Genomic DNA, 24,466 nt, shown 5'->3' on the forward strand with positions numbered 1-24,466 from the left:
ACTCATTTGTGGCCCAGCTACTGGTTCCCAGGACAGATGCTCTCAGGGGCAGCCTACCTCTGGCTCAGTCAGTCTCTGGACACTCACATCAAGCACAAGGAAAGGTATTAGAAACATCTTGGATTAGCTACCTGGTGCTCTGAGGAGGCTCAAGTGATCAAGCCCTCTGTGGCTCCTTTAAGAAGTTTTACAAGGTTAAGGTTTGTTCTAAAAATAAGCCCAAAAGGCTTTTTTAAAAGCTTCTGAAACCATATGTCCACAACAGCCATTTTTTGAAGGGCCAGTGAGCCTTTAAAAGCTTCAGAAACCACTATTTGGCCTGCCTCCCATCGTGGAGAAAGTTCAACATGTGGTGCTTTTAAAAACAGACCTGCTTTTAAGTCTTCTGGAATCTGCACCTGAAACATTCTGCTTCTATCAAAGTGGATCAAGATGGAGATCAGCATGTATGAGATTTGTAACCCTGGAGGCCACATTCTTCCCACAGTAAACAACGATCCCAAATAACCACAGAACTGCAATTAATTGCCTGTGGAGGCACTAGTTTATCTTTCTTTCCTGTTCACTCTCTTCTCCCATACGTCTCTTCATATTATAACATGTTGTGGATTACTCTGTTAAGTGCATATGCACAAACACACACACACACACACAGGAGCCAAGGTGGACCCAAGAAAAATGTCCACCCAGATAGAGTGCTTATCAGACGGTCAGGCACAAATGAGGAAGGGCATGCATGTGTTAAGCTGCGCTCTCCCTTTCTCTCTCCTCTTGCATTCTTTCCCTTCCTTCTTTCCCTTCTTCCTTTCTCTTTCTTTTTTCACTTTTTTCATTGTATTTCACTTTTTGAATAAATACGTAAGTGCCTATCATGTGCCACATATTGAATATCTATGTTTCAGGTGGAAAGACAGGGGTTAGAGGTTAGAGATTAGTGGAGAGTAGTAGAAAGGATATCTTGATGAAGAAGTGCACTTTCCCCAAGGACATGCTATGATTTGTAGGGGATTGAAGAGAGGTGGAAGGTGTGGTGCACCATATTCCGGTCTACTTGAACCCTTCAACCCTTAATAAAGAGGTTTTTATGTGAGGAGACTGAGACCCAGAGAGGTTAAGAGTATTACTCATGACCTTATGGGTCTATTGGTCTCTACATGGTAAGGTGGATTCTCTCTTCCCCAAACCAGAGAACTCACCTCAGTCTCCCTTCTGTGCAAGTGAAATATCTCCAGTTTCTTCACAAGCATGAAAGACCATGCCATCCAAGAGGGTGAATTTACCTACTTTGTTCAGAACTAAAGCATCATGGGGAGAGAAGGTACCAATCCTCCTTCTGTGACATCTTGACCGGCTGATCCGGCTTGTGCTCACATCCCTAGCGACAGGGAGTTTACTACTTCATAAGGTAAGACAGTTCTGGACAATTCAGACTATTACTGAAAGTCATTCTCTCTGCCCAGCCACGGTCTGTGGAGAACCAGCGTCTCCACCCACTGGTTCTATATACTGCAGTTAGGATCAACAGCAAACTGGTTGGTGTCTATGATCGTCATTGCCCAACAATGCATGAAGACACTTTTCACATGATCTGCTGACGCTTTTCTTCCCCAAACTAGACATCCCTGTGCTTTCATCCTTGTATAAAGAGGTGGTTTCATGGGGTTAGAAAGCGTACTGATTCTAGAAATGATGAGGACTGGCTTCACCGCTCATGAATCATAGATCTTTGGGCAAGTTACTTCACCTCATAAAGGTTCATTTTCCTTACCTGCAAAACAAAGATAATAATATCAACCACAGAGATTGAAAAGATAAATTGAAACAACTCATCTGAAACTATTATCAGAATGCCTGGACTATAACAAGCATGTAGAAAATGTTACCTAGTGTGAGAGGGAAATCCTCAGGATCAAAGTATTTCTCTTCTGTTTATGTGCAGAAAGAAATGAACAGAGAGCTCATTTTGAAGGATCACAGCACTGAGCAGCTTCTCAGGAGTCTAAGACAGTTGTGAGCAATCTGAAATGTCTCTGGAGCATTCTGAGTTACCCCTTGGAGCAGAGATTCAGAAACTTTAGCATGTGCTAGAATCTCCTGGAGGGCTTGTTAGAAAGAGCTCTGGGCTCACTCCCCAGAGTTTCTGATTCAATGAGACTGGGGTGAGACCCAAGAACTTGCATTTCTCACAATTCTACAGGTGGTCCAGGAGCCACATTCATGAGCCACTGTCCTATGCTTAAGATGTGACACAAACTCACGACAGTATTCTCAAGCGCCGTACACATGCATTTTATAGCTTATCTCAACCAGTCGCTCAAACAGTCCTCCAATAGAACTATATAATCCATTCCTCTTTAGAGGTGAAGAAACTAACACTGGAGGTTCATTAACTTGCCCTCTTTGACACGGTCGGTAGCAGAGCTGAGGTTGAAATTGAGTCTGATTGCTTCAAAGTCTGTGCTCTTAATCCCCACTTAGCAAAGGAGTAAACTGAGGCACAAGGAAGTTAGACCTTACCAAGGTCACATATGTAATAGGGAATTTAATTTGTTTTCAAGCCAGGTCTGTCTGACTCTGAAGTCCACGCCCTTAACTCAAGCTTCTGTGTGATGCAGAGTGGAGGCCATCTCCACTCCAGTTTGCAGGCTGGGACCTCTATGCCAGTGCTGTGATTTTCATTCTGCCTTTTCCTTTTTACTTTGCCTCTCCAGGGAATTGCCTCCTTTCTTCAGACACTCAATGGGGTAGACCTGATCTTCCTGGGGATTGAATGACCATAGAAGGAGAGTAACTTAGAACAGTCAGTTCTTCATTCTTCCTCAGCTGGTGTTTTTCCTTCAGAGCCTGGAAAGAAATTTGGCCTCTGTACACTTTAAATTGGACCATCAATTACTTGTGCTTTGAATATGCAGAGCTCATTAGAACTGTCTTGGCCGCAAGAGAGCACCTGGGCCAGGAAAAGTAAACTTGTCTCAGCTATTTCAATCCATGCCGCCTCTCCGGAGGGGATCCCAGACTGGGGTTGCCAGGCACTAATGCGACCAATTATTTCTGTCCTCAACAACTAGGTCATAAATCCTGCCCTGGCACGGAGTCCCTGGTTTCTTATGGAAGAAGGTTTGGTTTTAGGAGCGACCCTACCTTCTCACTGTGGGGTTGTGCCTCACTGCAATGGTGAGGACACTTGGACTTGAAGTTGGATTGTTGCTGGGACCTCATTATGGCTTGTCAGTAACCAGCTGCATGTGACCATCGCATTCCTGTTCTATCCCTCAGCTTTAAAATTAACCCAGGTACTTTGCAGCAAATTGGATGGAGTTGGAGACCATCATACTGAATGAACTATAGAGGGGAGGAGGAGGATGGGAAGCACTCCTCAACACACAGGATACCTGGTCCCCTACCAGGGAGAGTAGAAACCCAAACTTTGGGCCCAGGGAGTGGGCTGGGGGTGAGGCCAGAGGGGGCGTCTTGGAGTGGGGCTGTTGGCTCCAGACAAGCATGGAGTTCATCTTCCACGAGAAACAAGAAGGCTCGCTGTGTGTGCAGCACTGCCTGAATAACCTGCTGTAGGGGGAGTCCTTCAGCCCCATGGAGCTGTCCTCTATCGCACACCAGCTGGACGAGGAGGCGTGGATGAGGATGGTGGAGGGGGCCGTAGCCAGCAAAGACTATTGCGTGTTTCTACAGCAGCCTTCTGGAAATGAGGATGACAGTGGTTTTTTTCTCTATTCAGGTGATAAGCAATGCCTTGAAAGTTTGGGGCTTAGAACTCATCCTCTTCAACAGTCCAGAGTATCAGAGGCTCAGTATTAACCCTACAAACGAAAGATCATTTATATGCCATTATAAAGAGCACTGGTCTACAGTTAGAAAATTAGGAAAATAGTATTTTAACTTGAATTCTTTCTTGCTGGGTCCAGAATTAATATCAGATACATACCTTGCACTTTTCTTGGCACAATTACAGCAGGAAGGTAAATAAATGCTGACCGTTTTGTAATGTTAAAAAAAAGAAGCCCAAACTTCACCGGCATGCAGCCTACTTATGTAGTTAGTCCTCACTTGTACCCCACATCTCTATAATAAAATTAAAAAATAAGAAATAGAACAGGAAAATAAAATAAATAAAACTAGCCCAGTACCTCCCAGGTCTTGCTCAAATGGCATCTGGAAGGACCACTGAGGACATTTAAGTTTCTCTGGGGTCTCTAGTTTGGTTTCTAAAGGGGAAGTTCATAGTAAGTCCCAATCTGGGACTTTTGCACATGCTGTTGCCTTGCCCAGAATGTTCTTTCTCCAGCCCTCTGCATACCTGGATTATTTGTACTCTTCACTTAACCCTTCAAATGTCCCCCCTTCAAAGAAGACTTCCCCAGCATCCTATCTAAAGTTCCCTTTCCTCTCTGTTTCCCAGTTTCTCTCTGAAATATCACCCTCTTTCTATCCTCTTCATCATAAAACATGATCTAATTTACTTTGTTTCTTTGACTGCATGATTGTTATCCAATAACTTCACGTGCTGCCAGACTAAGTTGTTTTGTGCAACCTTCTGAATGAGCATTTGCCTGCCCTCTCTGTGAACTGCATTCTCCTGAGATTGCAAGATCTGCTGTTTAAAAACTGTCTTGAAACTGCTCATCTGGGCAATTCAGATTTTTCTTTTCTTTTTTTTTTTTTTGAGTTGGAATCTCACTCTGTTGCCCAGACTGGAGTGCGGTGGCACGCTTCCGGCAACCACAGCCTCGACCTGCTGGGCTCTGGCAATCCCTCTATCTCAGCTTTCCAAGTAGCAGGAATTATAGGTGCACGTTACCATGCCCGGCTAATTTTTGATTTACTGTAGAGACCAAGTCTCGCCAAGTTGCCCGGGTGGGTGTCGAACCCGTGGGCTCAGGCAATTCACTTGCCTCAGTCTCCCAAAGTGCTGGGATTACAGGCTGAGCCACTGAGCCTGGCCATTTCAGATTTTTCAAACTGAACAACCAAAATAAAGTACAGAACTAAATCGGAGGCTTGAGGGTGGCACCTGATCTAAAATACTTGTATTCATTAACCTAACTTTATTGTTTTTATCGATGGTCATTACAGGTTATACATTTGGTTATACATTTGGTCTCTCGTAAAAATAAAAGACAGGGAAAACAAAGAGTAAAAAGACAATCCTTGCTTTGAAAGAAACTCAGTCTAAGGGGAGAGATACACAAAGTAGCAGACAATCATGGGGCAATTTGATAAGTTTGCTGATAAAGGTAATCAAACTGCACAGAGGTTTGCAAGGTAAGGCCCAGAGAAGAGGCAAGGGCGAGAAAAAGCATGGCCTGTCCAAGGACTTAAGACCCCTCAATGTCTGCTGAGTGTGGTGGAGGAGAATGGGAAGGAATGTGTGTCAACAGGTCATCAGGAACAGGTGTACAAACACCTCGAGTGCCTCACCTTCTCCATCCTGACTGGGTCGTGCCTGTTCACTTACTTGTCTGCAGTCTGGATTCAGGTTTCTGAGTCTGTGGTACCAAGTGGAGTGCCTGCCCAGAATCAACACTCAGTTATTTGCTGACTGAACATTGAATAAAAGAGCTGCTTCTCAGGGTTCAAGACACAGGTGCAACAGAGAAGGCAGGTGGCAGAGATACCTGCAAAACTAGAAACAGGGACAACCATATGCGGGAGGGACAAATGGAGCCTGCACTTTGATCAGTGTGTAGATATTTCATAAGACTTGGCTCAGCAATTTGGCCAAAATAGCATTGCAATGTAAGAAGAATCATCCTAGCTTTACATGTCATCATCAAATATCATTAAAATCTGGTAACTAATACCCAATAAAGGAAAATTAGAGCTATCATTTTCATAATTTCCCCCAAATTTTCATGCCTTTGCTAATAAATGACTAAATGGAAAGGGAGAGGATCCTTTGGGAATGAAGTTTAAAAAATTCAGCATTTGGAATGAAATAAATTCTGTTTCTGAATATATAACTTTGCCACCTTCTATGTGACTTTAGACAATCTAACCTCTCTGAGCTTCAGGTGTCCTTTCCATAAAATGAGCTAAAATTAAATAATGAATTTAAATTATGGCAATTAAATGATGTGTGTTTCAGTTATCTACTACTGCCTATCAAACCACCCCAATATTTAGTAGCTTAAAACGACTAATGATTACTTCTCTCATTTCTGTGGGTTGACTGAGCTCGGCCAGGCAGCTTGCTCGAAGTCTGTCAGGTAGTTGCAGTCAGACAGGGGCTGGGGCTGAAATCACCTGAAGGCTCAACTGAGCTGCATGTTCAAGGTGGTGCCCTCATATGACTGTCGGTTGGTGTCAGTTGGAAGCTCAGCAAGGCCTGCCAACTGAAGCTCTTAAATATGGCCTTTCCATTTGTCATGGACTGCCCACAGTACCGGGACTGGGTCCCAAGAGGGAACATCTCCAGAGTCACTATCAGAAAAGACCCAAGATGAGCTGCAAAGCTTCTTGCGAGCTTGCCTTGACACTTCCAGATCATCATTTCTGCCATATTTTGGCAAATGTAAGTCACTAAAGCCAGTTCAGATTCAAGGGGAAGATTTAAGTGAACTTCACCTCTTGATGTGAAGAGTAGTAGCATATATAGAGAGGGAAGAAATTGGGGGGCAATCATTTGTGGATACTATCAACCACAGTACATGGCATAGGATAGGCAGACAATGAATATCAGTTCACTCCACCCTCATTTTCATTTAACTAATTACTTTTTTAAAAGTCTTTAACATATATTTTTAGAAAGTTAAGGCTGACCAAAATGGGATGTTAAGATGATCTAAGAGAATCCTCTCTTATTGTACAAGATGGAAAGACTGGAGCCCAGAAGAGGGAAAGATTGAACCTGTGACCTCTGTCACTAGACTACATCCCAGGGCCTCACATAATGGATTCTCAGTAAGTGTTTGCTCATGAAATAAATAGTTATTTGCATTGCTTTGCTGTTTTTAGAGTATTTCCACAAATACTACTAAAAGGTAAAACGAGGCAGTGGAAAGTTCCCAGATTTGGGAATGAATAAATTTGTGTTTGAATTCCAGCTATTCTTTCCGGTTATGGGCAAGTTGGTTTATTTCTTTGCACCTCAATTCCCTTAACTCTAAAAAAGTTCTAATTAAACATAGGTTACCAGGACACTGTGAGTCCTGAGGTCATTAATGTCAAGTAGCTGATACAAACCAGCGCCTCCGTATTTGGCAGCCATTTTTACTTTTTATTAAGTTTCCCCAAAGTCCTGTGAGGTGGGCTTTGAGTTCTACTTCACAGATTGGGAAATTCAGCTTCAGAAGGAGTGAGTGGTTTGATTTGAATTGCACAACTAGCAAATGGCAGTTCTGAGGGCTGAAAATCAGTTTTGATTCAACTGGGGATACACCCGTCATGCCCATCCCCACTGCCCACACACCCATTCTTCGCGTCTCTGCTTTAGAAAGCAGGGCACAGATCCTGTGTGGAAACAATTTGCTAAACAAATCAGTATTTAGGAGATTTTTCATGAGGGGAGAGAAAATCTCCAAATATCATAATCTGCCCACTAATCTAGCACTTTGTCTAGCACTTTAGAGTTTTTTTAAGTTCCATGTTTCTTTGATCTTCGATAACACATGAGATAGAAAGGCAAAGATTATCCTTACTATTATACAGATGAGAAAAAACAAAGCTTTTTTTTTTTTTTTTTTTGAGTTGGAGTCTCACTTTGCTTCCCAGACTGGAGTGCAGTGGCCGCTCCTGGCCACTGCAGCCTCGACCTGCTGGGCTCCGGCGATCCTTCGGCCTCAGCCTTCCAAGTAGCTGGAACTACAGGCACACTCTACCATGCCTGGCTCATTTTTGATTTATTGTAGAGATGAGGTCCCGCCAAGTTGTCCAGGTGGGTCACGAACCCGTGGGCTCAGGCAATCCACTCACCTCAGCCTCCCAAAGGTGCGGGATTACAGGCTGAGCCACCAAGCCCGGCTAACAAGGCTTATTTTTAGCAAAATGAGTATGACTTCCCTTCATACTCTGGGGAGAGAATGCTGATCATATTCCTCACCATTTAATATATAGAAAAAGAAAAATCAGAGGGAGCCTGTAAGATTATGGGTATAGTCCGTTCATCCTCATTAAACTTATGTCACAACCACCTTTGGTAAAGCCAACTGTGAACCTGGTCAAAAACTGTGACAACCCTGGAAGGACATAATAAGCAGTTGATAATTAGAACAAGAGTGAGACAGAAACCATGAGGGAAGGGAAAGAGAACCAGCTATCCAATGGACAGACTCTGGCCATTCCATTCCCCAAACCAGCCTCCCCTCCCAGATCCACTGGACAGGGAAGGACCACACCCTTGTGCCCCCACCCATCCACTCAACCATCTCTTTGAACTGCTGATCCCACTCTTCAAACAGATGTTGACATCTGCCTCTGAACTCAATATGGGGCTGGTCACTGGGAAGGAGGCTGCTCCCATCTGTGCATGGCACAGGTTTTAGAAAGGTTATTTGGAGAAATGTGCTCTAAGTCCCGTGAGAGGATGACTAGAGAGGAGAAGTATTTTTGTTGTTGTTGATTGGTTTGGGGGGTTTCTTTCCTCCCAGGCTATGAAAACCTCTCCTACTACCAATAAAATGTACTTGGGAGTCTTTCTTTTCCCATCCCCTTTCTACATAGCAAGGTCAGTACTTTCAACACATTCCCATTCCAAAAGATAAAAAGGCAAAATGATGGCTGTGAGACATTCTTTGGTCTGGAAGAAGTCTGTCTTGTGTACACTGTATCTACACACTGTCCCCAGGCAGTCAGAAGACTCAGATGCAAGGGCCAGCTTTACCCCTTTACAAACTGTTTGCCTTGGACAAATGACTTATTGCCTCTGAACTTGACTTTACTCACCTGTCAAATGAAGATAGTCTCCAGAAGAATGAGAAGATTCCATGAGATATCTCCAGTAGAAGTGTCTTATAAAAGCTCTCCATGTAAAGTTGTTACAGAGAACGTGACAGGCATACTCCCCCTCAACCCCAGGGCTTTCTCTGTCTCCTCAGTGCCAGCTTATACCCAGAAATGCCCATGGAAGAAGGGTATTGCTCCCAAAGACAATAACATCTCTAAAACGGAATTTGAAAAGATGAAAGGAGAAGAGAACAAGCCTCTCAAATTACAGCAAGTGGGCAATCTTGGACTGCTTCTTGTTTAAACCCCAGACTACACTGGATTACCTATTGGAAAGAATACCATCCTATAATCCCCGAAAACTGGCCCTGCTAGGCATTGACCTTGGACAACTTGCTCAGCTCTCTGAACCTCACTCTTCGAGGAGGTGAAACCAAGGAGTCCATAAAGAAGAATGTTGTATAAGAGAATATGCTCTAGATACACCCAGTCCTGGCTTCCTATCTCAATTCCCGTCCCTGACTAGCTATATATGACCTTGACCTCTCTAAGTCTCAGTTTCCTGATCTATGAAGCAGTGCTAATAAGAAGTGCCTATTGAACAAAACTGTCCTGAGAATTAAATGATATAAACTGCAAAAGGGATTGAGCACTGTGGTAAGTAATCTAAAGACGTTGCTGTATTATTAAAATGATCATCTTTTTTATTATCGTTACTCTAAAACCGAATTTCTAAAAAAGCAAAGCTCTGCTCCTGAGTTCTTTGTGCTCTTTAAGCTGAGGTCAGGCTCAGCAGGGGTGTGTTCTCACAAATACATACGCCCCAGGGGTCACACAACACTCCAAAGAGAGGTTGCCCATCCATCTGGAGCACCGCTTAAGAAGGGAAATCATGCCCTCCTGTGTCCTTTTTTCTGAGTCTCCTGTTTTCCTCTTTGCCTTGCCCTCCTGCTCCCAGTCTGAGAGCTGGAGCTGCTGCACTCTGGGATCACACTGGTCACTCAGCCAGAAGGGAGAGGAAACCAGAATAAACATATTTTGCAAGCGCAGGACTGGTTTAAGTGAAAGCAATTCTAAATAAGGACAATATAGTCTTATGGAGCCAGCGTTTTGGCTGCCTGTTGGCAGCTTCCTTTACAGAGGGTTTTGCCATGGAAAACTAAAGGTCAGGCTGATAAGCCGAAGGGCCTGCAGCCAGACTGACAGGAAGCTCATGACAAGACCTCCTCACCCAGCATTTGAATCTATCCCAAGCAAGGGGGTATGAGTCTAGGGGCAGGAATTCCAAGGACCCAGCCCGGCCTCCAATCCCAGCTCCTCACTTATTCTATTATGGCCTAAGATATCAGATTATCTATCTATTAAACAAGAAGAAAAAAGGAACTCAAATATTTCTGGGTTCCCATAAAAATAAAGAGGCATTATGTTAAGGTGGTTAGAAACTATAAAGTGGTTTGGAAAGCTTAAGAGTCAGAACTAGGTTTTAATTTCATCTCCTCTTCCTGTTTGCCATGTTACTCTGGGCTAGTCAAGTTTTCTGAAACTCAATTTCCACCTTTGTGTGTTTCATACCTGTCCTGGGTTCTAACGATTTCAGGAGCCATCAAAGCAGCAGAGAAAAATAGCTTGGTGTGTTAGTTTCCTCTGGCTGCTATAAAAAATTATCGCAAACTTGGTGGCTTAAAACAACAGAAATGTATTACTTCTTAGTTCTGGAGACCAGAAATTCATCTTATTGGTCCCAAAGCAGGTTGCCTCTCTAGAGGCTCTACAAGAGAATTGATCCCTGGCTTTTCCCAGCTGGTGGCTGCCATGCTGGTGGCTGCCAGCGTTCTTTGGCTTGTGGCTGCATCACTCCAGTATCTACCTCTGTGGTCATGCTGCCTTCCCTTCTTCCCTCTGCCTCTCTTATAAAGACACTTGTGATTGTATTTAGGGCCCACCTTGATAATCCAGTATCAACTCCTCATCTCAAGACCCTTAACTTAATCGTGGCTATAAAGTCTCTGCTAATAAGCTAACAGTTATGATGATTAGGACCTCAAATCTTATTGTCTCATTACTCTGGCTACTATACTTATTAACTTCGTTTCTCTCTATATATTTTTTGAGTGAGAGTTTCACTCTGTCACCCAGGTTGGATGACACATAAGTGGCACACTTATGACCACCCCAGCATCAACCTGCTGGGCTCCAGCAATCCTTCCACCTCAGCCCTCCAATTAGCTGAAATTACAGGTGCACGCTACCACACCCAGCTAATTTTCACCATGTTGCCCAGGCTGGTCTCAAACCCACGGGCTCAGGCAATCCTCCCAAAGTGCTGGAATTACATACTTGAGCCACTGCACCCAGGCTTCTTTTTGATTATTAAAGAGATGGAGAGTCTCAGAAGAATCCTATCATCTAAAGGTACCTTGTGATTGAAGCTGAAAGTTAGAAAATATTGAGGCATGCCAGAAACAATAATGTTGAAACTCTTCATATTACCATACCTTACAGTGAACCCCATCTCAGTTATCTCTTTATCACAAACAATTGCCCTGGCGGAGATCCTCTGTACAAGCTAATAAACGCATGAATGGATGCATGAACATATTTGCATACATTTGCATTTCATTTTAAGTGTAGCAGAGTGGCTACGTGTATAGACCAAACTTAGAGCCCTCGAGTGAAAACCTGGCCAGTTGTGAGAATTTGAACAGGTTACTCAGCCTCTCTAAGAGGTCTTGGTGTTCTTACATATAAAATGAGAATAATGGTATCTCTCACATAGGGTTTTGCAAGGAATAAATGAGATAATCCGCATAAAGAAATTTGCAAAACACCTGACATGTAATAACATTTGTGAAATATATGCATTAAATATTATTAGCTTTGAGATGTTTTCAAGTTGAATTCATTTAATGCATCCTTTGTATATACCAAGAATCGACTAATTTTGGAGGGGAGGGGAAGACGGTTAGTTTAGGAAGAAATAGGCGGACTAGAAATATGTCTTCAGACTTGTGCTAAAGAATTCCATGAATTATTTTCCACTCCATGTTCAACCCAATTCCATCAGGACCAAGACTGGGTTTTGCCTCTAGATTTTATTCCTTAGGAAGAAACTCTGATCAACTGAGATCTTTTTGTTAGAAATTACTTCATTTAGTGAATATTTTCTGAGCACCTATGGCCAAGAACCTTTCTGAACTCCCTTCCTATGGAGGTGGGAAAGCGAGGACAGAACTGGACCAGACATTCGGAGCTCCATGGGCCCTAAGCCATGATATGTCCTGGCTCTAAAACACAGCTGTGGTTCAAGTGATCAGATGGAGTTGGGAAGGAACAAGACTGGCAACTGAAAGGATAAAAATCTTCATCAAGGAGAACAAGAAGAGAGACCAAAATCTAGATATCAAGGCCTAAGGGATCGAAGAGCCTTTGAGATAACAAGCAGTTATATGACAAGAAACACCTGGAATATATGTTGTTACAGTGTTTGTCTTTCATGTGCTTGATTTGTTTGAGAGAGCAGACCGCATTTAAAGGACTTATTTTCCAGGATGTGTGTTCTACCAACAAAACAGATATATACACAATGAATTTAAGATGGACTATGAGATATGCAGTTTTAGAGGCATAACAGGGCGAGGAGAAAGAGCAAAAGGTTCAGCTCAAGGAGAAAAGAGAAGGCTGAGTTAGAGAACGTGTTCTAGAGAAAGTGACATGACATTTCAATGGGATTCACACTGTTTCCTGTAACCCCTCGCCCTTTCAAAACGTACTTTGAATAATCAAATATAAGAGATCTCAAGAGATTATCTGGCTTAGACCTCTGTCTTCAGGGGCCTGGTTATCCTTATTTTATAAATAAGGTTGCTGAGACTGAAAGAAACACAGGAAATGGTAGTGGAGATAAAATGATAACAGAGGTCTTTCTGCTTCTTAGTACTCTTTATTTCCAGACAGGATAGATAAGGGAAAAAATACCAGTTTAAAAATGATGATTACTAGATCCCTTGTATCAGCTAAAAACATGACCATCTGTGGGTGACAGAAAACACAAAAGCAGGTTAACCATAAATATATTTCTGTGCTGTGCTAAGGAAATCTAGAGATACTTGTACACAAATGTTCACAACAACACTATTCACAATAGCCAAAAAGCAGAAACACCACAAGTGAATGGATGAAGAAAAGGTGGTATATTTATACCATGGAATTTTTTCCAGCCATAAAAAAGAGCAAAGTACTGATACATGATACAATGTGAATGAACCTCAAAAACATGCTAAGTAAACAAAAAACAAAAACAGGCACAAATAGTTCTCTGTTGTATTATTCCAGTTGTATAAAATGTCCATAGTAAGCAAATCCACACAGGCAGAAAGCAGACTGGGGGTTGCCAGGGACTGAGGGAAGGGGGTGATGGAGAGTGACTGCTTAATAGGTGTGGTATTTCCTTTGGAGGTGATGAAGGTGTCTTGAAACTAGATAGAGGTAATGGCGAATAGTGAATATACTAAATGCACTGAAGTTATGTGAATTTTACCCCCAATTTTTTTTTAATGAAAAAGAAATCCAGGAATGGGAAATTCAGAACTGGTAGCAGCTTTCTGGAAACTTCAGGGATCCAGGATCCTTCTGTCTTACAGTTCTACCGCCTATAAATTTTTAGTTTCAATCTCACAGACCCGAGTGGCTGCTCATGAAATGCAATTGCATTTCAGTCATCAGGAGAAACAAAAGGATAACATGAGGACCGAGGGAAGGGCCCTGATGTGACACATAAATTGAGATTTGAAGAGTGTGGAGAAATTAGCCAATGCAAGAATGACAAGGAAGAACTTTCCAGAAAAAGAACCCAGAGAGTGCCAATCTTGAGTCTGAGAGTTTGGTGGGTGGAGGAACTGGGATAAGTCCAACAAGGCTGGCACACAGGGAATGAGGAGGAGGAGAATGCCGGGGAGGTGGGCACGGCCTGGATGACTCAGCCCACCACAGGACCTGCCTGTGTCTTTTTTCTCACCATCCAAGATCTTGTTCATTTTACTACACTATACTCCTGAGCTTTATGGAAATTGATTCAATAAAAACAACCGAACGAGAGAAGAGTCTAGAGATGGCCTATGGTACACATAAAAGCACACATTTCATCTTCCAGGCGAGTACTTTTCAAAATTATTTACCTCTCAAAGACAGCTGCCAAGGACCCCATGATTCAAGGTTTCTCTTGTGCCTCGTGACAGCGTGTTTTACTGCTGCCCTTCCAGAGGTCTTCTCCACTGTCTCCCTCCTTCAATGACCTCATTCTGAGTGCCAGTGAGAGCCAAGGTAAATCGTGCAGACTTACGACCAGGGCCAGCTGCTGAGATGTGAACCGGTTATTTGTCTCCCCTAGCCCCAAAGGAATGGCATGTGGTAGATGGAAGAGGAGGAAGCTGGTGCCTTGGGTCACCCATGTCCACTACTCACTCTGTTTTGGCTTTGACAGGGACTGGGATTTTATGTGCCAAGGGGCACAGCTGGAGTTAGCCTGCTCTGACTGAACCTCAGAAGGGAGAAAGTAGGGCTTGCTGATCTCAGCTGGGGCTCCAGAATACTTTGGCATACCCTGAGGATGACATGGTTTGTTGTGATGACCAAGGATGGCAGAGCTGACCGGGTACAGTGGCTCACTTTATAATCCGAGCACTTTGGGAGGCCCATGTGGGAGGATTGCATGAGCCAAGGAGTTCGAGACCAGCCTAGGGAACATAGTGAGACCTCTACAAAAAATCAAAATTAACCGGGCTTGGTAGCACATGCCTGTAGTCCCCTCAAACTACTCGAGAGACTGCAGCAGGAGGATTGCTTGAGCTCAAGAGTTCAAGGCTGTGGTAAGCTGTAATCATCCCACTGCTCTCCAGCCTGGATGACAGAGTGAAACCTTAAATAAAAAATAAAAAAGAAGAAGAAGAAGAAGAATGGAAGAGCTGAAGGACCTGAGTTCTTGGATAGGTAAAATGACTTTCCCACAGGCAGACATTGAAGTGTGAGGTACCCTGGTCAGCTCAAGGGTTGTAGATGGTATCATTAAATGTCTTTCGGCACTAACCCAAGATAACTCCCTCAAAACTGCTAGATTTTGACCAGAAAACCTGAGGACAGAGGGTTAGATTTTTTTATAAATGCATACAAAGATCAATAGAGAATGAAGACGTGAATGTTGCTGTGTTTTCCAGTGTGCTCTCATCTAAAAATAATAACTTCCACCAATTGATTGTTAGCCACACACTTAACCCTAAGTGTACTACATGCTTAAACTCATTTTATCATTGCTCCAAGGCTATAAAGTAATGTGATTGTCTCAGTCTCACAGGTGAGAAACTGAGACTCTAAGAGGTGATATAATTTGCCCAAAGTTTCTCACCTATTAAGAGGTAGAATCAATTTCAGACCTAATAATGGACCAGCACAGTGGTTCACACCTGTAATTCCAATACTTTGGGAGGTTGAGGCAGAAGGATTGCTTGAGCTCAGGAGTTTGAGACCAGCCCAGGGAACATAGTAAGACCTCGTCTCTACAAAAAAAAAATCAAAAAATTTGCTGAATGTGGTGGCACATGCCCATAGTCCCAGTTACTCAGGAGACTGAGGCGGGAGGATTGCCTGAGCCCAGAAGCTTGAGACTGTGGTGAGTCATAATCATGCCACTACACTCAGTCTGGGTGAAAGAGTGAGATCCTGACTCAGAAAAAAAAATTCAGTTATGTATGACCTCAAGCACCATCTTCTTAGTCAATGTCCTTTACTGTTTCCCTTGAAACTCTACTAAGGAGCATTTCCCTGTTCATGCAAGCATGGAATCTTTTTTACAGCACTGGAAGAGATTTGAAGAACTTGCTATACTCCCATTTGATTTAAAGCAGAAAGAGGGTAACTGAAAACGTGAGATGCTGAAGGTTGGCAATTGACAGAAGGTCAAGGAGAAACAGAGCCTTCTACCTTCTGTGACCTTGCTGCAGTTTGCAAAGTACTTTCCAATCACCGGTGAAAATCCACTCTCCACCCTCAGTCTCTGTGGGGCCCAGGAGCCTAGCCTTGGCGTCCCATCAACCCTCTGGCTTCTAATCAGGCTTGGCCAGTGGGAGGCATCTTCAGGAGATCTGAGGCAGGTTAGGATATGTATTGCCCGGCTCCCGCCTGTGGGGTCATAAGTCCTCAGTGGCTGTGTTCTTCCAAAGGTCATGACTCACATCAGGTAGCCCTCAGCTGAAGCCTCTGCCCAGCTCTGGCTCTCTCTGAGGCCTCTGTTACCAGTCCTTGGTATTCCACCATTCTGTCTGTTTCCCAGAAATCCATGTGTACTTTTGTTAGCAGTTCCTTTATTAAACTTTTCTCGATAACCTCGTTTGAGTGAGCTATTTCCTCTTAGGATCGAGGGTAATTCAGTACTAGAGTTTTAGGTCCGAAAGGCATGTCAAAGTCTTCTGCTCTTGAGGTTTTCAAACTCTATTTTTATCTGAACCCCCAATTATTAAACCAATAAAGTTCTGGAAGGCCATGGAACACTCACTGCCTGCCCACCATCCACCCCAAAGCATTCCTCCTCCCTCCAAAGTCGTAGAGCACACTCCCTGAAACCAGCTGACCTAATCCAAACCCCTCACTATACGGGAGGGGAGAAGGCAGTTGGCAAAGGTTCCAAAGTCGCCTTTGTTGGCCCGAGTGGGTCTGATTTATGCCCTGGGCCTTCATCAACAGTTTGCCTCAATATCTTCCAAAGTGTAAAGTCCCGTAAATCTTCCCTGGGAGCGACGACTCGACCGCCAGCCCGTGTTATACAAACACACAGAAATGTCATTAAGGCAACAAACAGCCCCGCTGGCCCCGGCAGAGGCCTTTTCTGCCAGGCTCAAGTTACCTAAAATCAATATTTGAACAAGGACAAAACCACATGTTTTCAAAACCAAATTAGAGGGGTCTAATACCAGGCCTGGAGATGCGGTCATATCACACGCGTTCCAGCTGGGCCCTTGGGTCTCTGCTGTTGGGCCAGCTCAGGCTCCTCCCCCCCCTCATAGAACCACTAGACGCATTTGTCCTGAGTATCTGACCTCACCAGACGAGTGACATTGAGGGACAGAAAAAGCAAGAAATAGGAACTTTCACAGAGCCAGCCATAGAATTCAAGCTTACGAAGCAAGGGGAGTTAGGTGTATTTTTGCTCATGCGCTCCTCTGTCATTTACTCAGGACCCACGCCGGCCTCCACCCTAAAGTCTGGGTTTCCAAAAGCAAGCAAACTTATGAGACGTTCCTCTCAGGGAATGGACAGTATGGCGTGATGTTCACTCTGAACCACATCAAGCTCCTCTGTGCTCAGTATTCAATGACTTGGCACTGGAGTCATCACCTTCCTTAAGACAATATTTTGGGCTTCCAGGGTCCTATGAGTGCCTCCTACCTGTCTGTGCTCATGGCTCACCCAACTCCTTTGTGCTTCAGTCCGTGTCTTTCTCTGATAACCAGAGAGCTCTCTCATGCCTATGCCTGTGCACACTCCAGTCCCTCAGCTGGAAATGCATTTCCGCAGCCCACATGATGAAGCCATGCTCTTCCTTTAAGATTCAAGGTAAATGGCCCTTTCCCCAGGACACTCTCCTTGGTGTTTCTCCACTTTTCCTAGGCAAATTATACGTGTCCTTCCCTCTATGCTTGTTTAGAATTGAGCTATTAAAGTACTTGGCACATTGCTTTGTTTACATACCTGCCTCTCCTGGGTGTAAGAATTGTATTCTTTTCACCCATTTATTTCTTTAGCCATTCATTTCATTCAACTGATATTGACTAAGCTCTACTCTAAGCCAAGTACTGGGCACTGGGGCTACAAAGAGGAAATGACAATAATATCATCTTCAAAGGGCTTACTCTCTAATGGAAAAAGATGAAGACATATTTCTGTAACACAAAATAAAGAGTATAGGAAAGGAATCTGCCTAGAGAAGAAAGACAGGCTTCACAGAGGAGGATTTCATTTCAGCTTAGTGGTGAAGGGAATGTAGAATTGGGCTTAACAGATTCTTAAAATTGAAGAAGAAAGAAAGATCTAGCCAGGCACGATGACTCACACCTGGAATCCCAGCACGTTGAGAGGCTAAGGTAGGAGGATTTCTTGAGGCCAGAAGTTGGAGACCAGGCAGGGCAACATAGTGAGACCCCATCACTAAAAAGAAAACGGAAAAGAAAAGAAAGAAAGATCTAGGCAGAAGTAGCAGTCATGACCCTGAAATAGTCCTTCTTATGAAGAAACTTCTTATGTAGGAAGTATGTCGTTCAATATGGCAGAAATGTAAACACAATAAGGATGGGACAGAGGGGGCCAGGTGAGGTGGAAGAGAACAAGGAGAAGCCATGAGCGAGGGGTAGACTGAAGCCAGGTTGTGGAGGGAGAGCCAGGTCATGTGTGTCCTGTGTTAGGGATCCCGTACTTTACTCAGTAGGTAATTGAATGTTGTTGAAGGGTCCTCACTAGATCTGTGGGTGAGGAAGATCATGTGCTTTGTTTTCCCAGTGCCAAGAAGAATAGAAGTTTAATAAACACATGGTGCTGAGTGTAAACATTCTCACCTGTCTTAAGACACTCCGGGATTTGAGAGGCCAGGCCACCCTGCCATGGGGAACAGTAGCCACATTCTCCTATTGTGATCAGAGCTACAGGCAGTCCTTAACTTTAACAACTTGAATTTCACTCAAGTTGGTGCTTAATTAACTCTTATTCTTCAGTTCTCACTACCATCACCTAGACCATATACAGATAAGGGTGGGCACAGCAGATATCTTTCTTCCCCTTTCCCTCTCTACTCATCAACCAATCCTGCCTTTCCCATGTATTCGTTTCCCATATCATCTCCTTCCTCAGCATCAAACTGTTCCTGCTAGACATTAAGTCTCGGTGATAGGCAGGGAATGGGTCATGGTTCTCTAGAGAAACGGGACTAGCGGGACACATACATATACAGATATAAACATATATACACATATATTATATATTACATGTGATACACACACAAACAGAGATGTATTGTAAGGTATTGGCTCACACAGTTATGAAGCTTGAGCAGTCTCATGGTCTGCCGTCTGCAAGCTGGAGACTCAGGAAAACCAGTGGCAGAGTTTGAAGGCCCAACAGTGACAGAGTCAATGGTGTAGATTTCAGTCTAGTTCAGAAGACCTAAAAACCAGGAGCGTATAGGGCAGGAAAAGATCAATGTTGCAGCTCAAGCAGTCAGACAAAGAGCAAATCCAAGATTCCTCCACTTTTTTGTTCTATTCGGGTTCTCAATGGACTAAATAATGCTCACCCACACTGGGGAGGGACACTTGCTTTACTCAACCCAACAATTCAAACATTAATCTCTTCCAGAAACACCCTCACAGAAATACCTGGAAATAATGTTAAATCATCTATATGTGGGCATTTCTTGACCCATTCAAGTTTTCACATAAAGTTAATCATTCCCAACAGCTTCTGAAATGGTTCTCAGTCACCATTTGCTAGGGCTGCCATCGCAAAGTACCACACAAACTAAGTGGTTCAAACAACAGGAACTTATTGTCTCATAGTCTGGAGGCTAGAAATCCAAAATCAAGTTGTCAGCCTACCAAGGTCTGTAAGGGAACATCTGTTCCAGGACTGTTCCCCTGGTTTGTAGATGTTCATGCTTACATGTATGGAGTGTTCTCCTTGTATGCATGTATGTTTACAAATTTTCCCTTTTGGTAAGGACACCAGTCCATATTGGACTAAGGACCACTGTAGTGACCTCATTTCAACTTGATTGCCTCCATAAAGACTATCTCCAAATAAGGTCACATTATGAACTGCTGAGGTTTAGGACTTCAATACATGAATTTAGGGAATGGGAGACACAATTCAACCCTTAATACCCCCCAATATTTATGCCCTTGTATAAGTCCTTTCACTTGATGGTGGGATGGGCCAAAAGGCATGCTTCCAAGGGTCAGAATAGGGCCAAAATGATGGGATGTGATTTCTAACATTAGGTTGCAAGGGAGTATGACTTTCATCATGCTAGCACATGCTCTGTCTCTAGTTCTTCTTACTTGTTCTCTCCAAGGAAGCCCTTGTATAAGTCCTTTCCTTTGATTGTGGGCTGGGCCAAAAGACTTACTTCCAAGGGTCAAAATAGGGTCAAAGTGACGGGATGTGACTTCTAACATTAGGTTACAAGAGAGTATGACTTTCATCTTGCTAGCACATGCTCTGTCTCTGGTTCTTCTTACTTGTTCTCTCCAAGGAAGATGCTATATCATGAGCTGCCCTCAGGACACATGAGAGAACATGACCACATGAAAACAAACTTAAAACAGCCTTTAGCCAATAGTCAGCAAGAAACCAAATCCCACTAGCCATGTAAGTGAGCTTGGAAGGCACTGCTCTCTGAGTTGAGCCTTGATATGGCTGCACCACCAGCCAATTCTTGATTGCAACGGAGCCTCATGACAAACTCTGAAATGGGAGAACTAGCTAAGTCACACATGGATAAGCCATGGCTGCAGAAATAATGTTGTTTCAGTCTACTAAGTTTGGGGTGAGTTATTACACAGCAATAGACAACTGGTACATTCTCCATTCCCTCAGACCCGGTCTCTCTCTGTCCACCCTGTACCCTTTGTATCCTCCTTGAAAAGCAATCATGACTTTGACATTTCCCCAATTAAAAACCTGCCATGATTTCTTATTGCTCTCAGGATAAAATTCAAATTCTTTAGCATTACCAGATCCCATTTTTTTTTTGAGTCAGAGTCTCACTCTGTCACCCAGGTTGGAGTGCAGTAGCATGCTCACAGCCACCACAACCTTGACCTGCTGGGCTCAAGTGGTCCTTCTACCTCAGTCTTCCAAGTAACTGGAACTACAGGCCTGCACCACCACGCCCAGCTAATTTTTAAAAAAATTTATTGTAGAAATGAGGTCTCGCCAAGTTGCCCAGGCTGGTCTCAAACTCATGGGCTCAGGCAATTCTCTCACCTTGGCCTCCCAAAGTGCTGGGATTATAGGTATGAGCCACCATGCCTGGCTCATGCCTATAATCCCCATTTTTATCTGCAGCTTCGAAAGGCTATGATAGAAGATCATTTGCTTTGAAGAAGACAGAATTGGCTCTGCTATGTACTGCTAGTGTGTCCTCTGAGCTCAGCCCTTCATCTGTAAAATGGAGATACTAATTTATTATTGAACTGACACTAACTGAAAGCAGACTACCTATTGGATCTGTGCTGGGGCAAAAGACACAGTAATGAATAAGAAACCATTCTTGTCTTCAAGGAACAGAAACAAACAGTTGAATTTATAACTACCATAGAATGTATTCAGCACTGTGATAAATAAAAAAAAAGGGACTAAGAATAGTTGATGTGTATTGAATGCCCTTTGGATCTATTGATCATGTAGTCATCATAGCTGTCCTATGATGTGATATCATCTCCATCTTACAGATGAATAAACTGAGGCTTAGAAAAGTTGACCAACTTGCTCAATGTCATACAAATAGTAAACAGAGACTAGATTCAAACTCCAGTTTATATCACTCCAAAGCTCTCATTTTTTTTCTAAGATACTATCTGTGATACATGTCACAGTTGGAATCTCACAAGCAGACACTGAGAGGGATCTGGGTACAGGGATTTTTTTTTAGTTGGATTCTCACTCTGTCACCCAGGTTGGAGTGCAGTGGCATGCTCATGGCCACTGCAGCCTCAACCTGCTGGGCTCAGTAGATTCTTCCACCTCAGCCTTCCGAGTAACTGGAACTACAGGTGAGTGCCACCATGTTGGCTAATTTTTTTATTTATTGTAGAGACCATGTTGTCCAGGCTGGTCTCAAACCCCTGGGCTCAGGCAATCTTCTCACCTTGGTCTCCCAAAGTATGAGGATTACAGGCATGAGCCACAGCACCCGGCCTGGGAGTACAGGGATTTAGAAGTGATGAGCACCTTTGCAAGGAAAGAATAGAGCAGGATTTGGCAGAGGGAGGAATTGAACCTCAATAAAGGCTTGACCGAGAATTACACAAACCAGCAAGGGGCTCTGGTGCTAACTTCCCAATAGTGCTGTCTTCCATCAGGCTAAGATGGAAGGGCTTTATTCCCCTGCCTTGCTCAGCACCAATGAGTATAGGTGCATGGTTTCAGACAAAGCATTATTCTGCAGCTCAGGCTGACCCTGGAGGAGTCAATAGCTGGAGGCTGCTGGCTGACCACACTCCTGGCAGCTAGAAAAGCCCACTGGGATCTCCATGTCTACCACAATGGGTGGGCACATAACTCACAAAGGGGGATATAGGGAGCACTCCTAGGAAGAGATGATGCTGAATTCTGAAGGGGTGTGCAGAGGGCAGTCAAAGCTGAGAGGTAAAATCAGGAAATAAGTAGGAATCTGAATGGAGAGAGTTTAAAAAAAAGACAAGAAGCAAATGGGAAGAATAACTGCCCAACACTTCTCTAACTTCCTGGCCTCTTGGCCTCTGATGCTTTCTCTTGTCATCATAATCTTGGCAAGATAAAAGCTTTGTCTTCCCCATCACTGCCCCCTCTTCATTAAACTCACTTCCATCAGGGCCTCCAAAGTGCTCCCTTAGGGATTTTTGTCCTGTATAACTCAAACTTCATGTGGGGCATGCCTGAAAAAATGCAACAATCTGGGAAGATAGGGAAGAAGCCAGTTTCCAAAAATTCTAGAGGGAAGCTCCGTGTTTTTATGACACAGCCATAAAGAATAACAAAATCATGGACTCTGCAGAAAATTGGACGGAGTTGGAGACCATCATACTTAGTGATCTAACACAAAAACAAAGAACTGAATACTGCATGTTCTCACTCATAAGTGGGACCTGAATATTAATCACATTAGCACAAGGCAGTCACTGGACTCTGCTAGGAGAGAAAGGGAAGGAGTGGAGCGTGTAACAACACAAAGGACACCTGGTCCTAAACAGGGGGGAACAAGGGCAAGTTGGAGGCCTAAACTTCACCTTCACACAGCCTACTTGTGTAGTTAATCCTTACTTGTTCTCCACACCTCTATAATAAAATGAAATTCAATTTAAAAAAAAATAAGAAAAAATTCTAGAGGAAAGTTCAGTATGGTGGTTGGAGCCATGTGACTATGGCTACAGCAGGTTATAGTTCAGGGAAAAAAGTATATAACAGGGCCTGGCACTTCATTGATATTTAACCATTATTTGCTGATGAATTTATGACAGCTTGTAAATTTCTTGACCAGGAGGGGATGGCACTGACAAGTGGATAAGCCTAGGGATTCAGAACCCAGAGTGTAGGAGATATTAGGAAGTCTGGATCAGTGATCAGCATCAAGGAGGACTTTCTGCAAATAGTGGAATTCCAGTTAATATTTGAGATCAGATTCCTGGGGTTTAAGATGGTGACTGCGTCTCAGGAGTAAGCAGAAGCATGATCAAGGCTGTGGTACCAGGGATCAGGGCCAGACTAAGAGCCTGTCATTCAATGATTACCCTACAGATCCTACCCTTCATTTGTTCGTCAATCCAGCCACCCATTCATTCTTTTTTACACTGAGTATTTACATGAAAGAAAACATTTGCTATGATCTGATTGTTTGTGTCTCCTCCCCTAAACTCATACGTTGAATCTTAATCACCAAGGTGATGGCACTTGAAAGTGAGGCCTTTGGAGGATGATTGGGCTATGAGAGTGGAACACTTATCAATAAGATTTAAGATTTGTGTCCTCATAAAAGAGGCCTGAGTCTGGGCTCAGTGGCTCAGTCTATAATCCCAGCACTTTGGGAGGCTGAGGTGAGTGGATTGCCTGAGCCCATGGGTTCGAGACCAGCCTGGGTAACTTGGCAAACACTCAAATCTACAATAAATCCACAAATTAACCAGGCATGGTAGTGTACACCTGTAGTTCCGGCTACTTAGAATGCTGAGGTGGAAGGATCCCCGGAGCCCAGCAAGTCGACACTGGGGTAGCCGTGAGTGTGCCACTGCACTCCAGCCTGGGTGACAGAGTGAGACTCCAAATCAAAAATTAAAAAAGAGACCCTATGAGAAACCCTTGCCCCTTCTACCATGTGAAAACACAGCGAGAAGTCAGCAGTTACAAGACAGAAGATTTCTCTCCCATGATACCAAATCTGCTGATGACTTGATCTTGGACTTTTCATCCTCCAGAACTGTGAGAAATAAATGTCTGTGGTTTCAAAGCCACTCAGTCTGTGGCATTTCGTTACAGCAGCCTGAGCAGACTAAGACAGCATTTTAATTCCCCCTCACTCTCTTCTTTATCTTTTCACTTTTTTTTGAGAGAAGTGAGTATTAGTAATACAGAATAAAGACACACAAGTCATATTGGCACAAAAATGCATGGAAGGTTGGCTAAGAAAGTTGGTCAGTCTCAGAAAGACAAGTGCTGATATGGCTTGTTGATGCTCCCAAGAAGGAAAACTCTAAAGTTTTATAGCTGTCCCCTCAGGTTAAAACTGAGATTCCAGGCGGGGGAGGAGGAAGTAAGGGTGAGAAGTATATCTAGAAAA

At 43.6% G+C, this 24,466-nt stretch overlaps 1 pseudogene; it reads left to right on the top strand.

The window, feature by feature from the left end:
• The first annotated feature begins 3,501 nt into the window (after positions 1-3,501).
• Positions 3,502-9,202, top strand: LOC110594355 (annotated as a pseudogene).
• Positions 9,203-24,466: the final 15,264 nt, after the last annotated feature.

This window comes from Carlito syrichta, unplaced genomic scaffold (assembly GCF_000164805.1).
Source record: "Carlito syrichta isolate Samal-C Ts95f unplaced genomic scaffold, Tarsius_syrichta-2.0.1 Scaffold314796, whole genome shotgun sequence".
NCBI lineage: Eukaryota > Metazoa > Chordata > Mammalia > Primates > Tarsiidae > Carlito > Carlito syrichta.